Consider the following 8,236-nt stretch of genomic DNA (forward strand, 5'->3'; position numbering starts at 1 on the left):
TTAACATTAACCTCCTTCAGCTCCTTGTTGAGAACATACTCTTTGTCCTCGTAGCGGGTGACCATGTGAATGTTGCAGATCCAATCATTAAAGTTGGACCCATCGAATATCACCCTCCCACATAAGTTCATGAGTGAGAATGAGCCGGAAGGAGTCGAGCCAGAAGTGTTGTTGTTGTTTTGAGCAGACGTCTGAAATAGAAAAGGAACAAAGTTTAGATTAGATTAGAATCCCCAATTAAACACCCAAATGAGAAATTAGGGCTAGGACCCAACACAATTATTTACAATTTAGAAGAGGGATGTCATAATCTAATTGCAAATAATTTGAAGGTATGTAAATGACGATTTACCAATTTCCACCACGAAAAACGAAAAAGACAATTAAGTTTTAAATGAGTTGAAATTCCTAGATTCTTTTTAAGATTCATTGAACTTTTCAATGGAATGTTTAGATATCGATATGCCCTTCAAGTTTGTGACTGGGACACCGAGTATCACAAACAAGGTGTGAATAACCATGAAAATGTACTTGATACTCTCGATGTCATTTACCACCTAATCAATTTGCCGGTTAACCACACACGCTCCATTAATATATAATAAACATCGAGCTACCCTTTTCCACCTATGCTAGTCCCAAATTAGTATGTCGGTTATCCACGCACGCTCCACTAATGACTTGGCAGGGTGCAAAGTGTAATTTCATGGAATAGCATCATTTCACGGAATAGCATCATTTCACATTTTTCCTAAAGTAACTAAGATTGGGAATTTTATAAAAACATTTAGTTACTTTATTAAATCATTATACTTATTAATGACGAATTAGTTGCCCTATCCTACTCGTTCGGCTAATGAACCTCCATCAATTAAACCACCATTTTATAGGCAGTAACCTTATACTCCCCTTATAGATAGGCTTCGTTAATGAGGCCTACTAATGTTAAGACTACATTATCTTAAACATATATATAATTATTAGTCTTATAATATTATAATAGTATAAGGGTTGAATTTTAAACTTGTAAAATTCTAGGGTTTAGGATTTAAGTATTTCAAAATTAAAACATTTAATCAAAAATTTAAATCCCAAAACTTGAGGGCAAATTTTGAAACTTTTCAAAAAAAGTTTTAGATCAAATTTGAAAAATAATTAACTAATCATATTATTAATCTTTATCACATAATTTGACCTAATCTATTTTCTTGACAAGATAATTCAAATCAAAATACAAATAATTATTTTTTATCATATAAAACAAGTAATTATCTTATTTATGACAATTATCTTTGAATTGCATTACGATAATACATACCATATTGAAAAAATCGGATTTTATCAGCTAAAAACGTTTTTGGTAATTATCCTAATTCAATTTTAGTCAAAATCCCGAAAAATCAGCCACCAGACGACTCGACTCGATGAGTCACTGAATGGACTCATCGACTTCATCAGGTGACTCGATGAGTTCATCAGGCAGAGGCACAATTTTTCGATTTTTGAGCTTTGAAAAATATAGATATGCATCAAATACAAAAGAAAACTGGCCTGGTCTCTGATATCACTGTTGGGTTATGGGCAAAACATCAATCATATGGTGTACATGGAAACCCTAAAGTTGTGGATCTAGGTTTTTCTATTTGTACATGAAATAATCATCCATAGCTCTAAAACCCTAAAAATTGCATACCAAAATTGAAATTAACATCTAATAAAGAAGTTAAAAAGTTACCTTTGATTGTAGCTTGAAGATCCTTGAGCTTTTGAGAACCTATCACCTCAAATGCAATGCCTCTAATGAATCACAAACACCAAAACAACTGGAGAATCTTAGAGAGAGAAAGTAGAGAGGTAATTTTCGGCTCTTGAATCCTTCTAGGGTTGTGGTAGCCGAAATTGTGAAGCCAAGGGGTTCCTTATATAGGTTAGCTGCTAGGGTTTCAGTTAAAACCCTAATTAGATTGCTTAGGCTTTAAGCAGTCAACTGGATCCTTCTAGAAGACCTCCTATGGACGATTTCTACGTGGCCTTCCCCATAAAATCCGTCCATCCCTTCGTTAGGGTTCCTCAACCCGTATTACAATTATCATATACTTACAATATCAGTCCCCTTAATTTAGTTAAACTCATTTGACCTCAAAATTAATTCTAAATTAATTCTTGACCAATATTAATTAAATAATATGATTTCTCTTTTAATATATTATTCATATAATATATTATTAAACCATAATAACCTTTTTCTCTATTATTCATCTAGTCAAGTTGCATTGGTGAAGGCAACCCAAAAGAACCATGCTACAACCGGGTCAAGTACATACCAAATATAGTTATGGCTTAGACACCTATTCCAACACAAATATCTTCACCAAGACACACTTAATTATATGTTAAGTTCGATCAATTAATTTATAAAAAAACAATCACGATTGATTATAGGTAACTATAAATTAAATGCATCCAAATCTTGAGATATAGCTATGAAAACAATATATTAAACACTAAACATTAAACACCCAAAAATCCATATATAAGTATATAAGTTAAACATTAAACATTAAACACCCAAATTAAAATATGAATAAACCTAAAATACATACCCGAGAACCAAACCGGATAGCTTATTCGGTCCTAAATCGGTATGGTTCCTTTAGAATCGATTAAGCAGTTATTCGGTTAACTCGGACCGAAATATCTGAGAATCGAATAAGCCTAAACTACATAATCGAGAACCGAAACAGATAGCTTATTCTATCCTAATTCGGTTCGGTTTTGGTTCCGGCTCAGGTATTCGGTCGAAACGTTCATCCCTACTTTGAGGTTTTGTTTGATCTACCAAAGTAGGAGATGATGAATCATAGGGTGAAGATTCAAAATCATGGGTTTTTTATTCGTGTAAGTTTAGTGAAATCAAGGCATTCCCAAAAAGTGATATGTCGGGAGATACGAAGTCGTTTTGAAATGGGATCCCAACATCGGTATCCTTTGTGTTCAATGTTGTAATCAAGAAAACAGAGCAAACGAGAAAGGCATTGTGGCTCGGTCAAAGGGAGACCGCATCCTAAAAGTGCGCACCACATCGCAGTAGGCATTATCTTGCGTCGTGGTTTCACAATCGAAAGACTAATTTAAATCAGTTAAGAGCTCATTCTCGAACCATTTTCTTCGATAATTTGTTTGAGAGCTAAGGTATGATGATTTTGGTGTCAAGATGAGCTAGAGTTGGTGGATTACAAGGGTTAACATCCTCTTCCTCTTAAGGTAAAGATTTCCCTTATATGAAGCTGTGAGCTTTAATAGTGAAAATGTTAGATTGACTAGAAGGGTTGAATTGATCAACCTATTTCTTGATTATGATGTTATTGAGAGTGTTTAAAAGCTTTAATCAAGCTTTAGAAGTGATTTCCATAGTGAAATCCATCCTTAGAAAGTCAAGGTTTAAAACCCTACCTAGTGAGGATGATGAATTGATGCAATATATATTAAAGCGTAATGAATTAGTAGTATGAGATGCTTAATTAATTAAGATAAAGACAAGTTTAGAGTTAGAAGATAATATGTGAGAATTAAGATCAATTAAGTGATTATTTTAATATAGAGAATGATTAAGCTCTTAATAGGCTAAGACAAGTTCTAAGGAGCTTGAAATATGTATGAATATGCCTTAAGCAAAGAAGATGGATCAAGATGCATCGATTGGAGAATGCGAGCCAAGGGTAGTTAGGTTTCACTAATTAACAAGGTGAGTTATAAATTAAATGGTTAGCATAAAGGAATTACTACAAAAACAATTATTGTTCAAGGATAATATAGTCATTTTGTACAGTCAGTCAAATGCAAAATCAAACAACAAATTTCAATCAAAAGTTAACCCAGTCAGAGCTTCTAACCCAGTTAGCAACTATAAAACAACCCCTAAGTGGGATGGTTGGTGGGTTATGGTTAATTTAACAAGGTGATTCACGTAAGTAAAAATAAGGTCATCGTCTTCGTTCAAGATAGGTTTAGGGCTTGACAAAATGCATATATAAATACTGATTCATTAAAAGAAAAAAAATGATAGAACAAATTTTACTTGAAGTATACCTCAAACTCTATATCATGTTAGTAAAACATATATATATATATATATAGATCATATATGATCTATATATATATATATATATATATATATATATATATATATATATATATATATCATATATATGGATCAATAGATCAAGGAGATGAAGTTTGGATATGTAGTAGAAACTGCAGCCAATGCCTAGGTATTCGATTAAACGTATAAAGAAAATACAATACACTTGGTATTATAATAGCTACTTAGATCACTAGATTATGTATGCATGTTTATATGTTTATGTTATTATGTATACATGTTTAAATGTTAGTGGTATTGTATTAAATGCCCAAGATATTAGATGTCGATAGAATGTGAATAGTATGATTAGATGTAAGTGGCATTATGTTAAATACCAATAAGATGTTAGATGGAGACAGATTAGGATTATACGTTTATAAACATGTAAATTAGTATGCATGCATGTTTAGAGTATGCGTATGTTGTTGAAGATAGAGTATGTATATGTGGTTAGATATTGATGGTATTGTGTTATATAACCATCATAGCTTATATGAAGATAGATTAATGGTGTATGACTAGAGATTAAGGGTACTATATTAAATACACATATATTAGCAAATCAGATTAAGTATTTAATGAATTAAGTACTAGATTGTTAGTATAAGATCTCTTAATGAGATGATGAGATTGAATGCTATGTAACATGTGAATGTAAGACTATGGGTAGACCATAGCTTTCACATGAAAGATTATGAGAACATAAACAAATGATTCCATCAGGAATGATATTATGATTCCTACGCGAATGAGATTATGATTCCTATGGGAATGAGATTATTTTTCCTTCGGGAATGAGATTATGATTCCATCCGAAATACGATGATGATTCCCTAGGGAATGTATATAGATGATTCATGCAGGAATGAGATTATGTGTTGATTAGATAAGATTGAGAAAGGTTCCATGCGTGGAACAAGGTAAGAGGTTTCTTTAGAGAACCTTGATATAATCTTTGAGGGATTAAGTGTAGATGATTCGTAAGGGATAATTGTAATCCACGAGGGATTCAAGAAAAGAAAAGTTGTCAAAGGATCTATGTGGGATCAAAGTGAAGGGACTTAGTCCAGATAATTATACAACGGTAAGGTCAAAATACGTTGTCCCCCTACATGATAGGTGAAGTTATCATATGTGATTAGATTGTTTGGTATAAACGAAATTAGAACGACAAAGTGAAGAGACGAGGCAAGAGAAAAAATGAGATGGGACGAAGAGAGAGGAGAAAGTATGTCATAAAATAAGAAAGGAGTATGAGGTGAGAGAGAAATGCATGAGTAAATGTCTAGATATAGTTGAACAAGAGGTAAGATATGAGGTGAAAAGAAGGAATGAGAGGACCCAGGAAAAGGTTGAGATAGAGTATGAATAATGCATGAAATGAGAAGGAGAATACATGAGGATATAGTATGTGATGAGTATGAGAAAAGATGAGAATGCATGATGTGAGATAGAGTAAGAGTATGAGAAGAAGATCACAAAATGGTAGAGTATGAAAAGAAAGAAAGAATATAAGTAGAGTAGAGTATTATTGCATGAAAACAGAATACTCACCGAACCGGACCATGTTGTAGAATTTTCAAATATTATAGGTTCAGGTAGTAGTTGTTGTACGAGAAGAGGTAGGAGTGCAAGGACTTGGACTAGAAGTAGTTTTATTTTAGTATACCTTGTTCTAAATTATGATTATGATTTTATTGTAAACCCGAAATGGCCTGGGATGTAAAGTTTTTTTAAGATATATAATTCTGTATTTTTAGAGAAAGCTCTGATAATCCCTAGAATATTTAGTGAAGAAAAATTCAGGTCGTTACAACATTTGTGGGTACTCATAGAACCTGGAATCAGTTGTTGTATCAACTCTTCATTTGTACTTAATAGTTCCATGATATAAGATGTATTTGTTGCATCGGAATTGGCAATGTGCAGTAATACATGTTGTTGCATCATATCATGATTCTTGCGTAATAGCTCCATAAACACATAAATATTTGTTGTATGATTATTTGTGGTATAGCGTGATATATTCATGATATGATGTTGGTAACAAGATTGTAACATCATTGTTATTTGTCAATTTGATTATGTTGCTAAGAGGCTCTAGACAAAAAAATTATGAAATCAAGATATCGTAGTCGATTAAGATTCTGATTCAAGAATAACCAAATTGAGTTGTTAAATCATTGACAAATCTACTACGTATATTTGACAAAAGTTAGTGAATGGGATGATTGAGAGTAAATAAAATGATAGTGGGTTTGTGATTGAGTTTGAGTTTGAGCCTAACTAGTTTGTAATGGAATAAGTTAAGATGGAATTGTGGCTAATTTAACTGGGTATTATGTAAGGGGTTGTTTGTTTTTCACTTACCCAGCCCAGTCAGAACTGATTGTTGACTCGGTCAGCAGTCAGGTTGTTTGATGTGTTGTGATTTTGTTTGACTCGGTCCCAAACTCATGACCGATCTCCTTACCCAGTCACATAAAAAAAGAAGTTGAATCGGTCATTTTGGTCTATTGTCCTCATGTGCCCTTATCCCAGAACACGTCTTCTCTTCACGCCTTTCTTCCTCATCGCCAATCAAGTCTACAGCTCCATCGAGTTCTTCTACCGCAACCCTCTCGCAGACCACCATCTTCGCTGCAGCAGGCAGCCATGTCGTCGATACTTTGTGAAGCGACACCCGTCTCCAATGCGTTCCTCCATCAGCGTCTACCTCCTCCGGCAAACCCACCCTCATCCACTACTCTCTGTACTATCGATCCCTAAGGTAATTGGAGTGTATATTTGTGTGTTTATCTATAATGGAAACCTTAATTACATTCACATCTTAATCTATTACGAAATTAATGGATCAATTGGCATCCAATTTTACATACATACGATTACTACAATTATTTATTGATATCACTCTCATGCTGCGAAGGAGAAATTGGTGGGCAGCAAGGGATCCATCTGGATTCCTATCAACATACGAATTTAACTACATGTTCACATTCAAAGTAATTTTAATTTTCATTCATAACTACTATACAAAATGCTTAATCATTGATTGCACCATGAATTCACGCCCCTTGCCTAACATATCCTATACATAGATAATGATATCAGGGAGAGCTCAAATATCATAAAATTATTTGTAACAGTGAACTCACTTATGTCTTTTTGCTTTAAAACCAATCACATATCTTTATATTTTCCGTATTAGTAATCAAATTCCTAAATGTTAAAATAATAATCCAATTCCAAGTTCAACATTTCCAATGCCTAAAGGTTTTCATCATCTGTGAATAGGGATGTTAGAGATGATACTATTCATGGGTGGCAACTTTCGACCCAAACCGTAACCCGACACTGGCCTAACCCGAAAATAGACGGGTTTGGGTTGAGATTTTTGACCCGCTAACTGTCACACCCCAAACCGGAACGACTGAAACGTTCTGGGGTGGAGATCATCATGTCAGGTATCACAACATATACATTATAGTAATCAAAGTCACTACAAGAAAAAGGCCCTTTTACGACGCGCAAACAACAACACTCGGAGATTTATGTTATGCAAAAGAGAGTGACGTTAAAAAAGTGTCATCTCTTTAAAAAATTTAAGGATTTAGGTCGCACATTATTGTGTGCCCTTAAATTAGTGTCTCATGTAAAAAAATTTAAAACACGGAGGGCACTTTATCTAAAAGGTGCGTCGTCTATGAATGTCGTTTTATATTTTTTTAAGAAACGCGCTTCTCCTTAGAGGGAAAATGAAATCCCCAAATTTTTTAAACCCCCGCCTTCTTCTCCCTCGTCTCCACCCCCTAATCGAAGCTACCAGTTAAACAACCCCTAATCGACACCACCACCTTCTCGTCTCTCCTTCTCCACCAGGTTTTCTCTCATCTCTATCCTCCACCTTTTGGATTGTAAAGGCGTCGTTTATAATTCTTTTACCAAACGCACATCCATTATCCTCAATTACAAAAGGCGTCCAAATCTAGGGCTTTTTTTCATAAAATCTCATTCCACCTTACCTCATACTCACCTCTACAGAATGGACCATCACCACCATTCCTACCATCCGTCGCTGCCCTACCATCTCTT

This window comes from Lactuca sativa, chromosome 8, assembly GCF_002870075.4.
Source record: "Lactuca sativa cultivar Salinas chromosome 8, Lsat_Salinas_v11, whole genome shotgun sequence".
Classification (NCBI taxonomy): domain Eukaryota; kingdom Viridiplantae; phylum Streptophyta; class Magnoliopsida; order Asterales; family Asteraceae; genus Lactuca; species Lactuca sativa.